The sequence below is a fragment of the Pezoporus wallicus genome, unplaced genomic scaffold, assembly GCF_028554395.1.
Source record: "Pezoporus wallicus isolate ANWC-B61680 ecotype Strahan unplaced genomic scaffold, APGP_CSIRO_Pwel_v1 contig_8188, whole genome shotgun sequence".
Lineage (NCBI taxonomy): Eukaryota > Metazoa > Chordata > Aves > Psittaciformes > Psittacidae > Pezoporus > Pezoporus wallicus.
In genome coordinates, this window is record NW_026640104.1 from 168,907 (window position 1) to 191,856 (window position 22,950).

General features: G+C 47.4%; 1 protein-coding gene across 3 annotated transcripts in view; it reads left to right on the forward strand.

Moving 5' to 3' along the window:
* Positions 1–5,515: 5,515 nt before the first annotated feature.
* Positions 5,516–22,950, forward strand: part of CTBP2 (C-terminal binding protein 2) — a 139,145-nt gene continuing 121,710 nt past the window's right edge. The window contains exon 1 of one of the 3 annotated variants that reach the window (XM_057417350.1): positions 5,516–5,660. The gene's annotated coding sequence lies outside the window, so the exon portion shown is untranslated. Of the gene's footprint in view, positions 5,661–7,086; positions 8,459–11,106; positions 11,213–22,950 lie in introns of those variants that run through there. The other 2 variants (XM_057417351.1, XM_057417352.1) reach the window with 2 other exon arrangements.

The window sequence follows — 22,950 nt, forward strand, 5'->3', positions numbered from 1 at the left end:
AATGAGGAGGAACTGAGAGGGTTTCTGCCCAGCCAGCAAATAACCTGCACCTTCCAACTAGGAGCTCAAAACACACCATGATGCTGTGGTAGGACATAACCCAGGATCATAGAATCATAGAACCCTGGAATGGTTTGGGCTGGAAGGGACCTTAAGGCTCACCCAGTTCCAACCCCTGCCACGGGCAGGGACACCTTCCACTAGAGCAGCTTGCTGCAAGCCCCTGTGTCCAACCTGGCCTTGAACATGCCAGGATGTGCAAGTCCTCTTTGCCTGCAGGCAGGACAGGCTGGAGGAAGACAATTTGGGGTCTCAGAGCGCACACAACCACCCACATCCATTTGGGACCAGAGCCTGGGTGATCCAGCACCTCAAACACCAGGGCAGCATCAGTATAAGGTAACAAATGAGGGCGATCTCCTGTAAGAAGCCCACTTGAAATACTCCCATGGAAGTGGAGAAGCAAAAACCCTGAGCAGTATTATTCCTGGCAGCCTCCCAATTACAAGCTGCCTTGATGGCTTTTTTTCTCCCTGACAAACAAGATTCACCGTGCTTTTAAGCCCGTCAAAAAAAAAGACAAATCCATTCACTCTCTGTTCTCACCCCATAGAGAATTCGTGGCATACCTGAGCCCTGTTCATTTACATTAAATACTGTTAGGTATGAGAGTCCAGGTTTGTAGTGCAAACCTTTTAAACCTTGTAAAAGTGTAAAACATAACGTTACAGCAATTAAAAACTAATCCTAAAACGGGGTGGAGAGCGGAGCTGCTGATCTAGTAGAGATCATACACTGCATTTAAGAGCAACTTTTCTCTACCAGAGCAATCCTTCACAGTGGATGACATCCTTACAATAAGTCATACAAAACGGGATCTAAATCACCCTCTCAATGAACTTCCCTTTGCAGGTTTGATAACAAATGTTGGATGTTTGACTTCCCCCTGGCTCAGTGGTGCTTGTTATACTCGTGTCAGTCTGGTGTGAGCTCAAAACTATAAGGAAAACAACCCGTCTTCTAAACACTTAGTTACAGAGCAGATCACTAAATCTATTTTGGAACAAATTCATCTCTGGTTTGCGTCAACTACAGCGGGGAAATGAAGGATGTGTTTTTCTTAATGCTTTTTAAAGTCAGAATACTAATATTATAAAGGGAGTAAAGTACACCACTTCATTTCTTCCAGCTCCAAATTTACACTCACAAAAATCTTTAAGGAATCCTTAATGTCCTTCCATATTCCTGCTTATTCTAACCATATCATAGAGAGTATAATTAAACTCTAAAATGAAGTTTCTAGATCAATAGAACTGATAGAAAAGGAACTTTTTACTGATCTATAAAAAAGCATGAGCACCTTGTTAAACATAATGATTATTTTAATGAAGATCCATTATATACCAGCCGACATATCTGTTTAAAAGCATTTTAAACACAGGTAGAAAATAAATGGGGTATTGACCTCAGCGCTGGGTACGTGGTGTCACCCATACACATTTAATTGGTGATGCTCAGACGTGGTCCCTGGCTCAGAAGGATCTAGGCAGGATTCGTGTCTGCCTGTTCCTACATAGCACTGAGTAACTGAGTCGCACAAACACTTGGAGCAGTAAAATAACTGGTCTATTCTAGTCAACAGACACTCGCTCTAAATCTGCAGAGATGCATGTGCTTAAATTTATGCTCTGGGAGTCATCCAGCTGAAGTCACTCTGACTCCTCACGCTGCATAAGAGCTGTGCGGGAGCATCCTCTTTGCAGGACCAGGGCCCACATTTGCACCTGCAAATCAAACCACACTGTAAATCCGATTTACTCTTCCTTCTTTAGTTCCTTGCGAGGCCTTGGACATTCCAGTGTAGCAGCAGGTGCTGCACCCAGGCTGATGTGGCAGTGAAGTGTAGAGGGGAACTGTGATGATGCACCTGGATGATGGAGCACCTCGTGTGACCTGCCCTCAGCAAAAATGTGGGTCAGGAGATGTGATCTGAAAGTCACTGCTTTCACAAATCCACCCTTAAGAGAAACCAAGTTATTCACAAAAGAAGCATGTAATCCCTTACTAAAAATCATTACAAATTCATCAAATGCAACTATTTTAGACACAGAGGTTACAGACTTGGTTATATATTAGTAAGTCGTAAGTGTTACTACAGACTTAGTTATATTTTACTGAGTAGTTGATTAGAGAATCCCAGCCTGGTTTGGGTTGGAAGGGACCTTAAAGCTCATCCAGCTCCAACCCCTGCCACGGGCAGGGACCCCTTCCACTAGAGCAGCTTGCTCCAAGCCCCTGTGTCCAACCTGGCCTTGAACACTGCCAGGGATGGGGCAGCCACAGCTTCTCTGGGCACCCTGTGCCAGCGCCTCAGCACCCTCACAGGGAAGAGCTTCTGCCTAAGAGCTCATCTCAGTCTCCCCTCTGGCAGGTTAAAGCCATTCCCCTTGGCCTGTCCCTACAGGCCTTTGTCCCAAGCCCCTCTCCAGCTTTCCTGCAGCCCCTTCAGGCACTGGAGCTGCTCTCAGGTCTCCCCTTCAGGAGCCTTCTCTTCTCCAGGCTGCCCCAGCCCAGCTCTCTCAGCCTGGCTCCAGAGCAGAGCTGCTCCAGCCCTCGCAGCATCTCCATGGCCTCCCCTGGACTCGCTCCAACCGCTCATGTCCAGCTGCAACATTGGCCAAGCCCAGTGAGCTCTGAAATGATTTAGCAGCATCAGGGAGGAGCATTATTCCGTCAAGGAACAGAGGAACCCGGCTGCAGGGGAAAGGGGCTCCACATACACCCTGTACCCCAAACACGTGGTTCCCATATTGGAAGGCCTCATAACAAGTGCATTTGTTAAAGTTCATTTGATTCCACAAGAAAAGAATAAAAGGATGCTTGGTTTCAAATGGTGCCAGTCACTTTTCAGTGCTGCTACTGATAGGATACAATAAATAGAAGAGAGGGAGAGGAGCAGCTTCGTTTCACTTTGCTTTGCAAGCATCCCTCATAAACTATATTTTCAGGACTATTTCAGGATTCTTCAGAACTATTCTTCTGCACAGCCACCCCCAGTTATTCCCTAAGGAAGGGTGCCTCAGCCTTGTAAAATACAGGCAGAGAAGGAGGAGATGTGGGGACTCTGCCTTTAGGAAACAGCCTGAAAGTGGATAAAGCCCTGAACTAACCCAGAGGAAAGAGGCTAGGAGAGGGATCCACCTGCTCTTGCAGCAGAACCATCTTCATCCTCTGGCTCTCCTGCCTTTCCCAAGCCCCGGGATGGCTGCTCCCAAGCTCTGGGCAGCCAGAACACCCTGCTCCAAGCACATTTTGCACCAACCAGTGGGATACTGGAGGAGTTAAAGCTCCCTCAAGGCTGGGCAGCAGCTGAATGGAACTTTGAAAACCTGCAGCTTGCAGTTCAAACCCCCCACCGAACCTCCCCTGCATCTTCTTTCCTAGCATATAATTACAAAGGCTGCTTCACCCTTGATGAATGCTCCATCGCAACCCAAAGAGTTTGCAGGCAAATCCACACGCCTCAGGATTGTCCTGCTAAACTAAGATGATCACTCCAGAGCTTTCTTCTTTACAGCCTGTCACTGAATTGCCCTGGCAATGAAATAATGATTTGTGTCTTTGTTTATATCATGAAATCAACATAGAGCCACAGAATCACGGAATGGTTTGGGTTGGAAGGGACCTTAAAGCTCATCCAGCTCCAACCCCTGCCACGGGCAGGGACCCCTTCCACTAGAGCAGCTTGCTCCAAGCCCCTGTGTCCAACCTGGCCTTGAACACTGCCAGGGATGGGGCAGCCACAGCTTCTCTGGGCACCCTGTGCCAGCGCCTCAGCACCCTCACAGGGAAGAGCTTCTGCCTAAGAGCTCATCTCAATCTAATGTAAATGTAATCTCGGCACTTGCACCATGGTGGATCGCAGGGAACTGAGGCTATGTGAGGCTCGGCAGCAGGTGCTCAGAGGAGAAATGATGGATGTGGTTTAAACATCCAGCGAGGCCCCAGAATGTGCTGATAAGAATCAAGATGTTTGGGATCTTCACAGTGTCATTTCAGCCACAAAGCCGAAAGCTAGCTTACCAACTTTGATGGACAATTGATGTGGTTCAAGGGCTTTATTAGACTAGAAAAGGAATGTGCTTTTTTCGCAGGCTGCTTGAGGAGCACGGGATATATATATAATGCAGAAGGCTGATGATTACACAACAAAGAGATGGGATCACCACCTGCCCACATTCTTGTGATAAGCAGATGAAGAATGTCTGTCAAAACATTAATTCCCAAATCTATTGGGGCAACGTGGAATACAAGTACAAATAAATGCACGGGGGAGCGTGCTTACTTCAGCTCACACTCAGCCCAACACCCAGTGCCATGATCCAGTCGGCACATCCAGCCAGGGGCTTGGCAGGGGTGTTATCAACAAGCATGCTCAGTGTGCCCAATGGTCTTTATTCCATGGCCTCACCACTGCCATTCCAAAACCTACATGCATCGAGGATGATGAAGATGATGGTGATATAATCAGGTGAAGCTGTCCAGGGGGTGATGGCGATGCGAAGGAGACCCTGGACCCAAGGGGTGTACTGGGTATCCCACGGGTGTCCCCCCCTCTGTTATGACTCTCCATCTTGGATGGCAGCAGGGGAAAACGGGATTGGAGGGAATAAAGGCTGTGTGTGCTCCCGTCCATCCATCCATCCATCCATCCATCCATCCATCCATCCATCCATCCATCCATCCATCCATCCATCCATCCATCCATCCATCCATCCATCCATCCTTCCACGGGCCACCACAGAGTGCAACAGGCTCCGCGCAGCCCCGTTGAGCCCCATTCCCACCCCACGGAGCCTCTTCCCAGCGGGTGTGCCCGGGCCAGGGCTCGGGCCCCGTGTCGTGTCCCCCCCCCGTCCCTCCTCCTCCTCTTCCTCCTCCTCCTCCGCCCCCCCCCCCCCCGCCCCTTCCTCGCTGCGTCTGTTTGTACTTTAGCTGATCCACTAATCCCCCGAGAGAGCCTATTTGTAGTGAAGAGTATCTATAGGGGGCGAGGCTGGTCCATGTGGGTTTGTGTCATTGGTTTGCAAGGAGAGACCCCGCCTATTGCCAAAAAAAAAAAAAAAAAAAAAAGGGGAAAAAAATAATAAAAAAAAAGAATTAAAAAATTGAGGAGGAAAAAAAAATAAATAAAAAAAGCAGGGAACGGGAGCCCCTGCCTCCTTTTCCCAGCGTGGCGAGGGGAGCGGCCGCTCCGCCCAGCGCCGCCCGGGCACTTTCTTTCCCCGTTTTTTTTGGGCTTAAAAAAAAAAAAGAGGGGGAAAAAAAAAGGGGGGAAAAATAAAAAGGAAAGGGAAAAAAAAAAGGGGGGGAAAAATCCCACTCCGGAGCCAGCGGTCCTCACCCCCCCCCCCCAAGTTGCGCTGAGCATCCCCCCGCTGCTGCTGGTGGGGCCGCGGAGGGGTCCGCTGCCCCCCGGCCGCTCCCGGCGCGGCGGGCGGAGCAGGAGAGCGGGGAAGGAGGGAGAGAGGAGGGGGGGGGGGGGGGGGAAGGATTAAGTTGGGTTTTTTTCCCCCTGTTGTGTGTGTGCGAGCGGTGGATCCCGGCGGATGCGGGCAGGGATGCGGCGCTGAGGAGCGGGGCGCGGGCCCCGGGAGCAGGTAACGGGGCGGCGGCGGCGGGAGGACAAGGGAAGAGAAGCGAGGACATCTTTGCTTCTTTCCAAATCCATGCTGATGGAGGAGGAGAAGCGAAGGAAGAAAGAGAAGAGGGGTTGGGGGGGGGGGGGGAAGGAGGTGAGATGGAGGGGGGGGGGAAAAAGAGGAAGGGAAAGGAGGGGGGGGGGGGGGTGATGGTGGTGGTGGTGGGAGGCGGCCGCGCAAGTTGCGCGGGCGCGGAGCGGCGGGGTGAAGTGGGAAATCTTTTGTTGTGCCGGGCTCCGCATTGTTTACTTAGTGCCGAGCGCCGGCGACAGCATCTGCCGGGGGGATTAACGGGGAGGAGGCGGCAGGAAAGTTTCGGCAACGGGAACCCCGCGGGGAGACGCGGCCGGATGCTCCGCGGTCCCCCGGACGCCGCGGATGCGGCGTCCGGGGGACCGCGGAGCATCCGGCCGCGCTCCTCAGGGCTTGTGTTTTCCTTTAGGGGGGGTTTTACTTCTCCTCCCCCCCCCCCCCATATTAATATCTTTTTCCTTTCCAAAAAAAAACCCAAACAATTTCCCGTAAAATATTATTTGTATGCTTTTAAAATTTCTTCCCCGTTTTTAAACATATTATTTTAAATTTCCCTTTCATTTGCGCGGCATCGACCCATCCATCGCCTCCCAACTCTCCAGCGTTTAGCCGGTCGGCAGGGCACTATCCCCCTCTCCAGCGCTGAAAACACTGAATTTCCTTAATATTTATTGATTTTATTGATTATTCCCCCCCCCCCCCCCAATCTATTTTAAGCCTTCCCTTGATATCACTAGAAAGCAAAATCAAAGGAGCTGCATTGATGTGTGGGTTTCAGCGTGTTCTGTGGTTCTTCCCCCCCCCCCCTAAAAATCATATCTCAATTGAAAATATAATACTTGCTAGACTTGCTGAAAGGGAAAGAACAGCCTTTTGTCCAAGCAAGGACGTGCCCCAAGGTAAATCCTGCCCAGAGCTGAGCTCTTAGTCCTTTCCCGGGTCCCATGGCTGCGTTGGGAGGAGGAAAGCGGGAGATGGAGATCTCAAAGTAGTAGAAGTAATTTCTTCTTTCAGCTCGACTTCTGCCGCTGCCTTTGAATTGCCAGCAATGAATGTACGTAGCTCTAATTGAAGTACTTTAATCATTCACACTTGATTAAGTATACCGTGACCGGAGGAGAGGAGGGCGCAGGGCTCCCCAGAACGCCAGGGATGGGATGACATTTTAATCCTGTGTTTTAAAAAACATTAGCGAAGCAGGAAAAACGAGAGCCGGGGACGGTTCGGGATAATGGACCCTTGTTTCCATACAGATGGTGGCTCAGCGCCGGGGATGAAATTGCAGCTATGGCAGATATTTAGGGAGGAATGAGAAAGAAAAAACCAAGGGGAGGAAAAGGCACGTACTTTTCAGTTTGTTTAAGCAGAGCGAAGAAAATAATGCTGGAGGAGATGCCTGGTGACAAAATGCTTTTGTTCCTGTTTCCATCAGTGTGTAAGGGCGCCGACCTGCTTTAGCATTCTTTAAAGGTCTCTTTTCCAAGGAAAATTGAAGACGGTCTCATTATAGGAGAGTGTGTTCGGAATACCATGAGCTGTTTATGAATTCCGAGGTGGCTGCTGAATCGCCGACATTTCAATTCCACATCCCTTGGTGTGTGTGTGTGTGTGTGTGTATGTCCCAAAAATAATAACAGGAATTGTTTGTGGCGATGTGTTCTGTAATCTGTTATTACCACAAAGCTGATTTGTGCTCCAGCTCCGGAGCCGACCAAGGGAAAAACTGAATCAAATCTCAGACAAAGATTGGTGTTTCCTTCACCTCGCAAAACTTTGTGCCGCAAGGGCAGCCCCGAGCGCCGATAAACGCGTTTGTTTGGGGGCTGTCAGCTCCCATCAGGGCTTGTCTGGAAAACCTGGTGTTGGCAATGCAGGGAGGTGTTTATAGAAAGGAGCTTTTCTTTTTGGAGGGGTTTGGGAACCCACCTGTAAGTCATTACCAGGGAGCAGGACGGGGGTTCGCCTTCATCATTAGTAAATGCTGCACATCTGGGGCTTGCGGGCAGCTGCTTGCTCCATCCCAGTCTTCAGCCCTGGACGACCAAAGGTTCTGTCCCTTTAAAAGTCCTAACCAAGTAGTTCTAAAACTGAACAGAAAAGAGTCCGGAGTGGTGAAACCCTCCTGTGTCCTGAAGCGTGGATTGCAGGAGCTGTCGGCTTCCCATTTTCCCCCTGGAATCGCAGACTGAGATGGTCCAGAGTTTTATTGTTGACTTTACAGCATCCACACCCCAGGTGATGTTTTCTCGTGACTGCTTTCCCCTGGATCTAAAGTAGTTTTCCTCCTAGCCCAGCCTGTGTGGGATCCCTGAGGATCGGCTCAGGAGAGCAACCCCTGTGGAGCTCTTACCCCCACCTGCTTTTGCGGGGCGAAGTCCTGCCCTTTTCCACTCGTGCTTTTCCTACATGGAAAATGTTCAAAGGTATTTGTCCATAGGGAAAGTTGTAGGTTGTCTTTAATGCTGCCGTTCCAGTACAGACTCATCACTGGGGTCTGATGATAATATTCCTTATACCAGGAAAAACATCAGCCTCCAAGTATGAGGTCCCAGGCACGACTTGGAAGTCGTGCACTGAAACCTTTGGCCAGGAAGTTTGATTTATTCATCGGGCTGGCTGCAGTTCAAATAGAACTTCTTCAGTTCAGCTGACTCCAGTGAGAATATGGACTGCAAGGAAAAAGAAACCCCTTAGATCTGTGTTTCTCCAGCCTTTTGCAAAAGGTAGGTTAATTTGGGGAGGCTTGGGGGGGGCTGTTCGTAGCAGCAGGGATTGAAAGTGGCTTCGTGTTTAAGTAGAAGAAAAGGAAAAGCTGCTCTAAACACAGCACTGGCAAACTGCAAGTGTTTTGTTAAAATGTGGTGGATGATGCTGCTTGTAAAATCTGATAGGTGTCATGTTTACTCCTCACATCAGATCGAGCAAGTACAGCTTTCTGTGCTTTGTATTCCACTTGTAGTAAGTTAAAGAAGGGGAGAGCGGAGCTGCTGGTGAGGAGCTCTTCAAACGGGGGTGATTACATCTGCAGTAGGACCCCTTACCCCAGCAGCTGTTTAGACAAGCTCTTAGGCAGAAGCTCTTCCCTGTGAGGGTGCTGAGGCGCTGGCACAGGGTGCCCAGAGAAGCTGTGGCTGCCCCATCCCTGGCAGTGTTCAAGGGCAGGTTGGACACAGGGGCTTGGAGCAAGCTGCTCTGGTGGAAGGTGTCCCTGCCCGTGGCAGGGGTTGGAGCTGGATGAGCTTTAAGGTCCCTTCCAACCCAAACCAGTCTGGGATATGATATGATATTTAGATTAGAGGTACTGACAGGAGAGATCAGGGCTCACAGGCGAATATGGACCATGCAGGAGGGAGCGCAGGGGGGTTGCTGGGTCCCCTCTTGCAGGGAACACCGAAACTTTAGAAGGGAAGTTTTGGGAAGTTGCTGCTGGTTTTGCTCTGCACTGGGACAACACAAACATTTTAGCCAGGAATTGGTGTTTTCCCCACCAGTGGAAGATAGAGCTCTAAAACGGAGTTCGTCACACCCAGGTACGCCTGAGCCAACTCTCATTCCTTCCCCCACGTTCCTGTGGTTTGTTTTTTTGTTCCTTCCCTTTTGCTACAGGAAATAAATACAAGTTTTAGGTGAAAGGATGAAAAATGCCATGCCCAAGCCTTCTTACTGTGCCGTGCGCATCTTCTTCTGTTCAGCCCCATTGTGGTGAGGAGACCGGAATCTCTGGTGGTTTAGAGTGCCAGGACCAGGTAGCACTTGCTGTGAAGTCAAGGTCAGGTTTTGTTACCAGAGCACAGAAGAATCAGTTGTTATTTAGTTTGTCCTACAACAAGTGATGATGCTTTAGGAGCCTGCGCTCCTCTTGTCTTGCACCGTGATCCCTGGTGATTTCTTAGGAACCCGGAATTGTTTTTACAGGAATAAACACCTGCAGTTTGTAAACTACTTTGTGTTTCTCCTCTCTGAGGTGGTAATGCTGGAGGGATGTCACACTGGGGAACATGATGATGAGATTACAAAGATGAAGACTTCTCGTTCAGAATGAGGTACTAGACCTGTTGAGAAACAGGAATCCCATTTTGTCATGTTTATCTTCAAGGCAAGAGGGGCCTGAGTCCAGTTTGCTCCAGTCTCTACATTTGACTCCCTGCCTGAATGTGCCGTGTTGAGATGGTGAGATAGTCACAGGCTTTGTGGTTCATTTTGGTCTGTTGGGTTTGTTTTAGCTGGTCTGGTGAGGGGGGGACACGGTGGTGTGCATGGGAAGTTCTTGGTGGTACTGCTGGCTGAGTTGTTGGTGTTTTCTTGCCCTGTAATGATTTATTAGTGCCTGGGTTATATGATCCATGGGGTTATTAAAAAGAAATACAGCTGGAATAGTTGGAGGGGAAAAACGTGGGGTGGTACCAGAGTGGTCTGATGGAGAGGTTTGCACCTGCGTGTCCTGAAGTTCAATGCTGGTGGGATGGAGTTTGTTTTGGCTGGGCTGAGGTCTGTAATTACATGTCCTGCATGAGGAGGGGAAGCGTGGTATTTTCCTTCAAACACTAAAGCTATGGTGCTGCAGAGGATGCCCTCAATGGTACACATGTCATCACATCGGCTCCGTTCCCATCACTGCCACTCATGGTTTTGGGTGTTTCACATATATGTTGTCTATGGAGAATTCATGCAGATCCTTAGGGGTGGACATGTAACCGCTGTCAGAGCCCTGCAGCGACCATGGGGAAGGCTTGGAATTGTTAGCACCGACTTTGGTGGAGCCATCAACCCCTCATGGAGGTCATCGGTACCGCTGCATTGTGGCATTGCCAACTTCAGGAATGTTTAGGGAGTTTTAATCCCATCCTGAAATTCCAGCCGGGAGATCCTGCTCTGGGGGGTGCTGGAAGCTGGTCTCTGCTCTGTGGTTGTGCCAGGGTAGGACAGCCCCGAGGATGCCATCACGTTCCTGGGTCCCCCCGCTCCACAGGCAATGGGAGCTGTGTTCCTTTGAATTGCACGGTTATTTGGGATAATCCAGCCTTGTTTTTCAAATGCGTGGTCCTCCAGGTGGATCAGGGTAGGCACCTTGACGTGTTTCTGTAAAGTCCCATCTGCTCTGGGACTTGACTGTAAAATGCAAACAAAGCCCAAGTTACTCAAATACATCCGTGGTAGATTTTAGTTATTAATGACTTGCTCCTCCAGCCTTATCTGGCAGCAGTTCCATGTGCTCTTCAAGCCAATAAAAACCAGTGGGCCCGGTGAAAGTAACTGCCCTGCTTCCTTCTGGGCTTCTGCCTGTCCCTGCTGCCAGCAGAAGGGTTTATATGGTTAAAGCAGCCTGCTCAGTCATTGAATGTGGGGCTCTGCTTCACCCCTTTAGGTCCTCTCCCTAATCCCCACCAGCAGTCTGAGCAGCGATAGATGAGGAAGAACCTTTACCACCATGGTGACCAAATCAAGGTTGACCAAATCACACCCATCTTTGGACCCAGGTACCCTGGCTTTTTGCAGGGATGCTGGTAGCAACCTCTGAGTTGATTTTTCACACCAGAACTGCCGTGGTTGCTCCCATGTCCATTAACTTGTGTAATGTTGTCAAACACTCAGCCACTATTTCTTTGCAACGTTGCATACCAATTATTACTTAAATAGACCCTGAAGCACAGCACAGAGGGAGAATGTGTGGATTAGAGACATAATATTTACAAGGAGCCAAGTCTTTAATGAGACCAGGAATAATGCAGATGGATTCTCTGTTGCTAAATATAACAGATATGGCATGGATGCTGCCTATCATTTTTCATAGTGACCCGTTCACTTTGGAAAAAGAGGAGCTTCTGTGCTGAGGAAGTTGGCAAAAAATCGTAGGATAGTCCAAAATGAGGCTAGCTTTTGGTTATTATTGTGATAACTATAATGTATGGCTCTGCGAGGTATAAAGGACCCTGGCTGGGAGTGTGGTTGAACCACTTTGAGATGCTGGTGGATTTTGGGAAGAGCAGTAGGTGTGCAAGGAGGGCAGGGTCAGCCCCAAATGAGGTAGAAGGGGATGGAAATCCCCGAGTTTCCACACAGCTGACAGACTCATGGAGCTGACAGCATCATTGTTAGGGTAGGAAATAACCAAACCCAACAATTCATCCCAGGGCTGACTCCTGCACAGACAGTGGGTGTCGTGCCGTGGGATGCAATGAGCGCTACAGGTCCTCAGCCTGCCCTGGTGGATATTCTGGATTATGTTTAGGGAACATGGTCCCTCCCTTCTCAAAACACAATTCCCTTTCGGCCCCACTGCTTTGTCCAGAAGGTTTCCTGGCTTTCCTGCATCTTTTCTCTTACTGCATCCCACATCGCTTACTTACATCTGCATATGTACCTGGCTGAGGCTTCCCCAGAGTGTGAGGTCTCTGTAGCTGCCTTATTCCCGTACAGGTGATTCACTAAAACACTTTGGGTGTGAGGAGCTCATAGTTTATGTTCCAGATGAAGATTCTAATGAAAGGTTGGCCTTCTGCAGGCCCCTTGAATTACTGCATCTCAGCTTTCCTCCTTGCTTTTATCAGCAAACCCTTTGGTTTTACGACGATACATGTGTGTGGGGAAGGGCCTTTGTTCCTGTTAGCTGGAGGGAAAACCCTGTAAATCCCCCTTTAAAAATGTGCTAGGCCAAATACAAGAGTAGTGATACCTGTAGAGCTGCCATAAAGTGTTGAGGGTTTTATTAGTTTTATGCTGAAAACCAGGTTCTGCCTGAGAGGGGATGTGGAGGAAATCAGCAATTTAAGCAAAGTAATTAGGCTAAATTCTAGATGTTACACTTAAAAGTTGTAAGACTTCAGCTTTGCTGTGATTAGTTCTGCATGAAATTAATTCAATATATGGGGAAAAACTCCACCTTTTCATTAGCTTTCATGATCTTGCTGTTATCTGGCATTCCATGAGCCCACAGCACAAGCTCCTGCAGGTTTTATGTTTAATACAAAAATGGTGCAGTGCAAGATTTGAGCCTAGAATTAGGGTATCCAGACACTCGGTATTAGAATACCTACCCTAACTTCAGTTCTTGCCCTCTGCTAGTAACAACAGTGTTTCTCAGATGAAATCCCTATTCTACCTATTTTCCATTCCTAGAAGGACACAGGGTTTTTATGCTCTGTAATGTTATTCCTAGGAGAAGAGCCAGGATGACATATTTTTCCCATCTGCAATGTCTGAAGAGCAGAAAGCACGTATCTATTATCTGGACAACCAAAGTTACGAGTATTAGAAAGAAGCAGCATAGACAGATTTGGGGAGAGAAAGTGCAGTTTCAGTTTTGTCTGGCCATCAGTTTGACGTACTTCTTGAATCTGTGCTCTCTTGGAGGTGACCCAACTTCACTAAATCCTAGTTCCAGCCTTGCTTGGAGTATGGAATCTCACTCTTGTTTAGCTCCAGGCACTGAGGTTGTGGCCAGTGATTTTTGTTGTGGTCGTTCCTGAAACGGAATGATGTATCAGGAGGGAGAATCTGGGCAAGTGGGTCTCTGCTTGCACATGTCACCTTCATCCATTGTCCTTCTGGGCTGTTTAAGGAGCTGGACACCAAGGTGGGGTGCACAGCCCTTACGATACAGTCAATGTCTGCACATCCAAGTGTTTGAGAGGGGAATCGAGAGCAGAGAACAGAAATCAGAGCTTGAGGAGAGAGGCAAAGGGATGCAGGGAGAAGCTGCGGCTGGTAATGATGAGAACAACAAGGAGTTTGTGTAAAATATTAGAAATACAAGCAGGTTACTAGGTGAAGTTAATAGCAAAGACAAAATTATTATGCTTGTTTGGCAGGAAAAGTGATGGTATGTTTAGAGACTGTGGTAGAAGTGAATGTCGAACAGCCGCTGCTTTAGTCAGACCTTTGAACATCAGCCCCGGTGTCTCTCTTTGAAGAGGGTTACAGAAGAAACAAGCCACTAATGTGTATTTTTTTACTAAGTCTTGAAATACTGGAGAATTCCCTGCAAGCTGTAGCAGTGCTCATGGTGTAGTATTATAGACAAGCAATAAAAGGGGCAGGCTGAGTAACAACAGTTCGAATCATTGGGAGGGGACTTGTTTAATGAAGGGGGGAAGGACAGTGATGCACTCCATCAGCGTGAGTTTAGGGGCAGCACACCCTTTAGAACTAACTTTTCTTTTTACATTTAAAGAGCTCATCGATGGGATTGAAACAGGGAACTACAGGGATTTCTACGAACTTAAAATTCAGCAAGAGATGCAGCTTGGTACAGCACCACTGTTTTGGCTGGGGATGTGCAAAACTGAGACTCAGCGGTGTCAGCTCTCAAAATACAGTTGTAAAATCAAAATGCAGTTGTAAAATCAGAAAGAATTTCCACACATCCATTTCTAGCCGCCTCTCTGAGCGCTCATTTCTGGTCCTTACACTGCTTACTGTGTTTGTGAGCAGCCTGTGATAAGGCAGAGTCACCATGGCTAAAGCTTGAAATGTCACTAAGATTGGGAGAGTGGTAAACACTGAAAAGGAGTGACCGCTGGTGAAAGCAATTTGTATTGCCTGGATACAAGCAGGTAATACTTCTCAGATGGCCGGCTGTAAATCTCTCTGTCTGAGAGCAAGCAATGCAGGCCCTACTTCCAGGATGCCGTCTGGAGAAATCATGTCTATATAGAGGAGCGAGGAGTCACGAGCCGGTGCTGCTAATAAGATATTATGGTCAAAAGTCTTGTGTGCTTCTTGCCTGAGTTTGCAGTTGGCTGCCAAGCTGGAAAAGGGATGTGGTAGCCTACGTGGGCCCAGAGACTGTTGAGGAGGGTCTGCGAAGAGCTCCGGGAATGCTGAAGGAATTGGGAAGGGATGCAGGGGAAGGGTCCAGGACCTCCAGCTGCTTGACTTATACAGGAGAGCCTTGAAGGTAAATTGATTAAGACAATTAGTGTTGTCGTGGGTTAAATAAATAAAGTCATAGAATCATAAACTGAATAATAAAGAGCTCTTGGGTCTAGTAGGGAGAGTTTTAACAAGACCCAATAGTTGGAAGGTGAAGCCAAGCAAAGGCTGTGGCTGAGGTTCATGTTTTCAGCACTGTTGATGCTGGAAGAGGCTGCTGAAGGTGCCGGTGGTTACTCCACATTGGAAACATTGAGTTCAGGGATATCTGTTCGCTGGAGTGAGCATCGCTCAAGCAGAGATGAATTTAGGTAAGTTAGTGTGCAGTGTGTCAGGCTGGAAATCACAGTGGTCTCTCCTGACCTCAAAATCCATGGGAGCCCATCATTTGAATGAGAGTGTCCAGATGCTTGTAGATCCCCCACACCAGCGTTAATGATTTTCTTCAAGAGGATGACTTGCAGAGAGACCTGAAGGTGCAGATTGCAAGATGTGACCTTCAGCACTCAGGGAAGATCATAGATCCTTCATTTCCCACCATTTCCCTTGGTGTGTCTGTCACAGGGATGAATTGCACCAACACCAGGTACTTGGCACTAGGTAGGAGTTAGAAGGGGCGGTGTTAGCCCATCTTATGGCTAATGCCTGGTCAGATGTGAACTACTTTAGGTACAGGAAGGAAATAGGAATTATTTTTTTTTTTGATAGTTGTGTGCTTTATGTAGTTGGGCAGAATTTAGTTAAACTCCAGATTTTGGGACGCCAGGAAAAACTCCAGCTTATGGAAAACTTCTCAGTAGAAGAATACAGACAGGAGCTCAAACTGACCAAAACAGCTCAAACCCAGGCTGAAAAATCACGTTGCTCAGGTCATGGCTGGAACAACCCAATGTGTTTGTGTGCAAATGCATTTCTATTTTGAAGCAAGAACTTACAGCTGGATGTTTGTAGATTTACTCTGCTTTTAGGTGAGTTTGCAGATTGGTCTGTAGGTCTCATCCATCATTCATGGATGAGGTTTGTGGGATTGCTGGGCTCTGGTCCGTGTTGTGCTTGAATATAAAGAAGCTGTCATGGCATGGGTGTTGTTTCAAATCGTCTTTGTTCATGTGTGTCTGTGTGTATATATATATATATATATATTCACACAGGTATATATCTGCTGAGTTTACACCGGGTTATTTTAGGTCTACAAGTTGAATTTCGTATAAGCCTACTTGCATAGAAAAGAGAAAAGCAACGTAGCAAGACAGGCTGACATGGTAACACAGCTTGGGCTAATGCTATGAGTTAAGAACATTTAGACGTTTGGCTTTGTATGATTTAGCTTAAACAAACAAACAAACAAACGTTGCATTAATCTCATTAGTCGAGCAAATGAAATAAACCTTTAAGGCACTTAAAACATGCTGATATTAGTTAGCTGTGAGACCAGTGAGACCCGTTGCCAGAGAGCACATCTACTCCTGTGCATAAAGTTACTCACGTATGTAAATGCTTGCAGAACAGGGAGTTACCCCGGAGTGGTGATGGAGCTGGCATGGCTGGATGTGAATTTGGTGGGAACTGCGGATGCAATGGGAATTCTTTAAACTTTCAAGATTTGGCAGCACAGGGTGCTGGGAAGAAAGATGGGGAGAGACCCTTTTAGTAGTGCCTGTAGGGACAGGCCAAGGGGAATGGCTTTAACCTGCCAGAGGGGAGACTGAGATGAGCTCTTAGGCAGAAGTTCTTCCCTGTGAGGGTGCTGAGGCGCTGGCACAGGGTGCCCAGAGAAGCTGTGGCTGCCCCATCCCTGGCAGTGTTCAAGGCCAGGTTGGACACAGGGGCTTGGAGCAAGCTGCTCTAGTGGAAGGTGTCCCTGCCCGTGGCAGGGGTTGGAGCTGGATGAGCTTTAAGGTCCCTTCCAACAGAAACCAGGCTGGGACTCTATGATTCTAATTGCATTCACCTACTTGAGGAGAAGTGGGGGCACAAAGGGTGAGGTTTTTTGCTACTGGGTCCAGGCACTGCTCACTGCATTGACAATGGGCATCTGTGTCTCTACATTCCTTCTTTATCCTTCCACTATAAAAGATGCGACTGCAAAAGTTCTTGTGGGGAATGTGACAGAAACCCCTAAAGCTGTCATGCAAAGCAATGTATTCCTATGCACCACATCCTACATCGCTCTGGTACTGTGATGGATGTGACAAACCTAAGCCTGGAGAGGTGGGTTTTTAGCATCCTGAGCACTGCACTTTTTTTAGAGGAAAACATAATAATTCTATTAACTGGGACACATTAGGACAGGCCAGGAATTTTCTGTTGTCTTTCAGTTGCATTTGTTTGGGCTTTGGTTTGCAGAGAACTGACTGAATGATGTGTCATGTTTATGAAATCAAGAGTACCTAGCTATTTTCGTACAGCTCTCTTAATAGAGATTAAACACAAAATAAAGCAGGATGCATCAACAGTGATATTCCCATAAGCAATATTGTAACTTGTATGCAGGGTAATTATATTTTGTACACTTGCCAATTAAGCAGTTACGCTTTAGTGAAAAATTACTTTCAAGAGAGGGAAGAAAAGTATCACAGTAAATCAAATAAAATATACATGTGTTGGAGGGTTTGGTGGATGCAGCTCGAAATGTTAAAACTTCCTGCTGTGTGCAGGATGCAGTACATGTAGCGATGCTCTGTGTCCTGCAGTGTTTTGGGCACTGGAAAATAGCAGATAGGGAAAAAAAGACATAACAAATATGTTGCTTTGGGGAGTAGCTGTGTGCTACGCGAGACCAAGAGCTCGGGCAATCCTGCTCTCCATCTCTCCATCCTCGCTACTACTGGGCTCCTGCCCTACACCCTGCCCTGCAGTAGGTGTGGGTACCGGCCGGGTGGGCATCCCCACGTTGGGTCCATGCACCCCAAAGCTAGAGCAGCCACCTCGCAGCTCTCAGCCGCCCCTGCTTCTCTGGCATCTCTTACTTCCCTGTTTTGTTGGCTGGTGTGCTGGAAAAGGGCACTCAGATACATCAGTGTTGGGCTCTGGCTGGTTTTCAACTGTTTTCAAAGAGTTTAGTTCTTGCAGTTGTGTTTTCACCTGGTGTCAATGATGTGAGACCATTCTGAGCCCTGCTTGGGAAAAAACCCTCACAAAATGACCCACTGCCAACAGTTCTTGGTTTTCTGTTCTTCACCCTCATTGATGGCAGTGGCAGCAGGGAGACTGAGATGAGCTCTTAGGCAGCAGCTCTCCCCTGTGAGGGTGCTGAGGCGCTGGCACAGGGTGCCCAGAGAAGCTGTGGCTGCCCCATCCCTGGCAGTGTTCAAGGCCAGGTTGGACACAGGGGCTTGGAGCAAGCTGCTCTAGTGGAAGGTGTCCCTGCCCGTGACAGGAGCTGGGAGTGGATGAGCTTTAAGGTCCCTTCCAACACAAACCAGGCTGCGATTCTGTGATAATAAAAATACCAAAACCCAAAACACTTCCAAATGGCTCTGATGTCCTTTCCTGAACTCTCTAATACAAAAACAGCCTTGTAAGTTGGAGTGAGAAGGAAGCCAAGCTCCCCAGGTGTTTGCTTTGGAGGTGTGGCTGCATTTGTGAGGCACAAGGCTGGAAAGCGATGGTGCTCCCAGAGCTGTGGGAGCCAGAGCTCCCATCAACACATTGGGCTTAGGAGCCTGCAACCTTTGGAACACAATAATTTGTTATCTAAACTGCTAATGTTTTAAATGTTCATGTCTGAGTGTGCCTGGCATGGTTTATCGTTGCAGTGTTACAGATCTACATGCTTTCAATGATCTACAGAAGGTGTTTGCATGGAAAAAGCTTGTGATGAGGGTTTAGTTTGAAGATGACAAAATAAAGCAGTGTAATAAAATACCTTAAACTGTGATGTACAGCGGGGCTCCCAGATGCCCTCTGTCTCTGTTTTCCTGGCCACTGGCCCCTTCCCAATGTGCTGGCGTCTGCCTTTCCCTGCTGTGCTCTGAGTAGGATGCGGATGCTCTTGGGCAGGCTGTGATTCCATGCTCTGTCTCCACTCCATTTCCATGCCCAGTCCCGCTGCCAGTGATGAGCCTTTTACCTCTTTGTTTCTGCTGCTGTCACTTGGAAGGCTGCAGGATCGGTTTTGTTCCCCTCAAGTCCTGTGCAGTTGGTTCCTCAGGAGCCTGGCAGCCGAGGGGAGTTTATTTCTGTTGGGTTATTTTTAGCCCGATGCTTCTGGCCCTGCTGTTGATGCTGGCGGCCACTCTGCAATGTAATGGTGTGGAGCCGTGTAACACGGCAAGGCCCTGTCTGTGGGTTCCGTTCTCTGGGACACAAACAGCAAATTTTGTCGAGTCTAAATCGTATTTAGCATCATTTCTTTTCCAACACCCTATCAGTAGCCTGCCTTCTGCTCAAGACACAGGACTTCAGTCGAGTTGCAGGGTTTCTATGTCACCCATCAGCTTCATCAATGCTTTATAACCTTTCCTCCTCTCCCTCCTACCAGCCTGAGCCTCTCTGCTAATTTTAATTTGAGAAGAAATAAGCCAAGGTATGCTCAGAGTAGAAGGAGATGATTATCACAATGGAATAATTACATTTTGGTACTTGATTTGATTTGTTAGCTGGAAGATTAGTCTGAAAGCAGAGAAGTAAATGAACGCATTGTTGACTGCAGGAAGTTATTTATGAGTTTTTACTTCTGTTTAAAGGAATTCCCCCTGTGACTTAAGTAGCAGTGCAATTTATGGTCTTTCACATGGGGTAGCTGAATAAATAAATAGAATAAAGGCAGGAAGAATGAAAAGAAATGGTACCAGGTTTTGGGGGTGTAAAGTTTCTGCTGTGGAATGCATGAAGCTATAGCTTTCAAACCCCAACCAGACACATCAACAAAAATAATGCCCGTGTTCCGTGATCCCAGTGTGGTTTGAGTTAATTATGGTATGGCAGGAGAGATGCTTGCATACTCACACCCCCTGTATGGGCTTTGTCTTATGTTTCTGTATTTTTTCCATAACTATCTTCATGTGATATTCCTTCCATGGCTGTTTATCCTATTCTTTATTCCATAAATCAAGCAAATAGCATGATTCAGGGGAGGGAAACGATGTCTGTTCTGGACATCTAACACTGGGAGCTGCTGGTGCTTTTTTGGTGTGATGGCTCTGTGGCGGATGGAGGTGGAGGAGGACGTGGGTCTGCTGGACATGGGTTAGGAAGCACTCAAGAAGTGATGAGGATGCTTGGACATGGGACAGGTTTGGACAGAACTGTGGAGGGGAATTTGAAGCCATAGAAAGCTCATATGTGGAAACATAATTGAGAAGCCAATCCTAGTAGAGTTAATGAGTCTTCTGCTGCTGTCGTAGATGGCATGATGTTGGCATGGCCCTTCAGTGGGCCAGCCTCCTGCGATGTGTCTGTGCTGTGGTTGCTCGCCGGCAGAGCAGAAGCAGGCTCTCAGCACCAACCTTGTCTGTTAAACCTTGTCACCCCATACTTGCTGTGTTGATGCCGTGTCCTGGGTCAGCAGGATGCAGTAAAGTGGAAACAACGGCAAACCTCCTGCTCTGGCTCTGGGAAACGTCGGTGATGAGTGCGCTGATTCTGTCAGAGGAAATCAGGGATGCTCCTGCGCCTTGGAGCGCCGACAGAGCCAGGCTCTGCTCTTTGCACGCTGCTGGAGTGATGCTGATTTACACCAGATGCTTATGTGGTCCAAAATTGTGCTTCAGAGTCGCTGGGACATGGATCAGACTTGCTGTGCTTTCAGGAAGCCCATTGGGCACATCTCCTACCTTTTCCAGGTGGCATGTCAAGGTGTTGGCAGCAGCTGGGGGAGAATGTCAGCAGGAAAGCAACATGCTGACATCTCCCAAGGCTTCGTATCATGAGTACAAGCTTCAGGGTTTGGAGGTGTTCTCTTCAAGGGAGAACCTGAGATAGTCCCATTTACATCTTGGGTGTTTGGTTGCTCCTGCATTTGTGTATTACCGTGTATAAAAGCAACGGGGCAAGCAGAAAAAGCAGAGGCAAGATACAAAGTTCCTTGCTATCCCCACATTGTCTTGGTCAAGGAGCACTTTCAAGGTGTAAGGAATGGGAACAACACTCCCTCAGCTAGCAAAAGGATTCATTGTCTTTGTGGAGATGGGAAAATGATTTGGAGAGGACAGAGGAGATGTGCTCTCACCTTGGAGTATGGTGCTTGCCATGTTGTTCAAGAGGTTGCATTAGTTTCCATGTGTGGTGTTAAGTTTATCCAGGTGTGAATGTTGTGGTGGATGTCAGGCAGGATCTGCTGTGGTGGTCCAGCTTGCATGGGTCATACAGAAGATGTGATTTAGGGAGCAATAGGAAGAACTCAGAGGGGTGGTTGGTGACATACTTTGTGTGTTTGAGAAACCCATCAAAAGGACATGCTTGACTCTGGTATTAAACTTTGATGGGTTTTATTTAAACATTTGACACCGATCATCAGTGTTGTTTCAGCAGAAGGTATTGGTAGATCATAAACTAGAGGGTAGCTGCTCACTGAGAGATTATGTATTTATAGTTCCAAAGGGTATGGTACATTCCTTTGGGAATTCCCAGAAATCTTGGATGCCCTTTGCAACGGGTGGTGGAGGGAAGGGTCAGGGGACTGATGCAGTCACTTCATTGCCCCTCACAAGCTGAACCCACCAGTGTGTTTTTTCCATGGTGCATGGGCAAGTATTCAATGGAGGGGCACCTTGGGGAAAGCATCACGTGTCGTGGTGGGAGGTTGGGCATTGAAGGCCAATGCAAAGTTCCTCTCTATCCTTAACTACATTAAACTCATTTATGGCGTGATGATGAATGTCATGTATGAATCCGCCAAGAAAATGCTGATGATGGTCCTGGCTATTTTTGAGCACTTTGGATGCCTTTTGAGGTGTGATCAGCGCAGAGTGCTGCCAGTGGGCTGCGTTGTGTCCCCGTTGCCTGGCACTGACATGCTTTCCCCAGTACTAACAGTCCCTTTAGTCATATTCTGATTTTTAAATACTGAGTGTAAGCTTTAAGTAAGCCAGAGTTGGTGCTGATCGTGATTTATGTTACGCTGGCCATGTTGTACTTTGCTGTGTTACGCACCAGAAAGTTGAGAACATTGAGATAAAGTCCTTCCATAAAGTGCAACAAATTCTCATCATCAAGGAGTAATTGGTGATGAGTTACTCCTTGAGTAATAACAGAGTACAAGTAAGATTTGATATAGCAATTGTAGCTGGATCTTCTGCACTTCATTACATTATCCCTGTGGTGGTAGGGAGAAATGGGAGGTGTACTTTATTTTCCAATTGGAGTACACTTGTTTGGGATGGCCTTGCTCTTCATGTGGCTTTGTGGGGGAGAATTTGCAGTCGGCATTTCCATTGATGCTAATGAGTGTTATGCCCATGCCCTTCACTGTCCTGGTGACAGAGGAGGAGAAATAATAATTGAATTCTTTGTCATCTAAAAAAAAGGAAAATGACCCTAAAACGTCCAGTCTGTCAGTAGGAAGTGACTGAGAGTGGGAGCTGCCTTCCTTTTGGTGCGCTTGAGCATTCACCAGTAGCTGAGAGGGTTTTCCTCTGTCCCTCTTCTCTATTCCTTAAAATAAATGGGCAAAAAAATCCAGGAATGCATTTAACTGGGGAGAATAATGAATAATCTAAGGATGGATATTATGATTATAAACCAAAACACACAGGTTGCTAACCTAAACTTGTCTGGCATGAGTTGCAGTCGGTTTTCTTTACTCTTATGATGAATCTACTCTGCCATTTAAAGCCATTAGCTTTGGTGCAGCACCTGATCGAAAGTAAGCACAGTTAATATTTTTGGTTATAAATTTCAAGCATGCCAGTAAGAAATCATCAAAAAGTACAATTCTTCATGCAAAGCAACCAGAAATTCCTGTTAATGCCTGCACAAAACAAGAGGCAGGCTCTTTACCGGCAGCTGGATTTTGCCGGTTGGGAAGGGCTGGTTGTGTGTTGGAATTACAGCGAGCCTGGCGTTAATAGGAGCTGTTGTGACACATCTTTTGTAGAGGAGTCTATCGGAAGGCAGTGAGGAAAGGGCTATACTTAATCAGTATAAATGTCAGTAGCATATTTTAATAAATTCTTGATTTTGCTTGGACTGTTTGCAATTGCATATTTAAAAGGGATCTGCCAGCCCCTTTCCAAGGTATGTGACATTTAAAAGATCTGTAAAGAAGATTGGTTTGACAGCTTCAAATTACATTTGAAAGAGTTTTTTCCCTTTCAAAACAGAAAATGAATACTTCCTATTCTAAATGTCACGGCAAAGACATAAACATGTTTAATCAAATTATATATTTAATTTATGTAAA